Here is a 1,060-nt window from a genome sequence, read left to right as displayed (position 1 = left end):
TATTATCTGTAACCAGCTTTAAGAAATTTTCTTCTGACTATATTTCATTTTAAAAAATTAAATACTCTTGGATATGTTACTGTTCAGAACAGCTAGTTTCAGCAACTCAGTTTGCTCTGCACTTTTTCTCAATAGACTCTTTCCACATTAGGGAGGGACTGAATTCTCAGAATTGTAATTCCATAATTTCATTGTCTCCTTCATCTCTTGGGGGTGTGGTAGAGAATCCCAACTTGCCACTCAGGCTCCTGCAGGTCTCATAGCTGAGTCAGTCGTCCATAAGGGTCCTGTCTCACCAGTCTCCAAGGCTGCAAGTGTCCAATGAACAATGACAATTACAGGCACAGTATGGCCCGGGGGATCATCCACTACTAACCTTACCTTGCCATTCCTCCCACTCCTATTCTGGGTGGCAGAGTGTTCCCTGAAGTCCACCCAACATTTAATGACCCATCAGAAAAAAACGAGTCCAGAAAAATGCAACAAGAACTCTTTCTCCTGGTAGGAAAATTTAGATATTTTGTTCAATAACTGTTCCATTCTGACTGGCATAGAGAAGGAAAAAATATCTAAGGCCTTTCTATAAACCTATTTAGCAGGACGAGCCCTCAGAAAGCAGTCAGCTTAGATTTAAACAAGCACTGCATCAACAAAAGATGAATCTGAGTTGTCAACAAAAGGAAGTTGTTCGGTATTCCAGAAATAAACCTTAGAAAGTAACTAGCTTGGTACTAATTAGAGAGAAGCAGAGCAGGCTTGGTTATGCACTGCTTCTCACAGCACCCACCCACCCTGACAGAACTGATTCAAAAATGGGAAGCTATTTTCAAACAACTCTTAAAATGCTATTCAGAGAAGAACATTGTACTTCTGTGTGGCAAGAAAATGTTGCTCCAGAACACAGCAACAACAGGTAGCTTAATTCAATAATTTTACTGGCAATAAAAAATATACACTTTGAGCACCAAAGCAAGAACCCTATTTTCAACCACTTTAGGATATGTTCCACTAACAAAATGCTCAGGGCAGGCCTCTGACTGACCACAACCATCAGGTATGT

Source organism: Talpa europaea (genome assembly GCF_964194135.1).
Source record: "Talpa europaea genome assembly, chromosome: 2".
Lineage (NCBI taxonomy): Eukaryota > Metazoa > Chordata > Mammalia > Eulipotyphla > Talpidae > Talpa > Talpa europaea.
Note: the sequence above shows the minus strand (reverse complement) of the source record.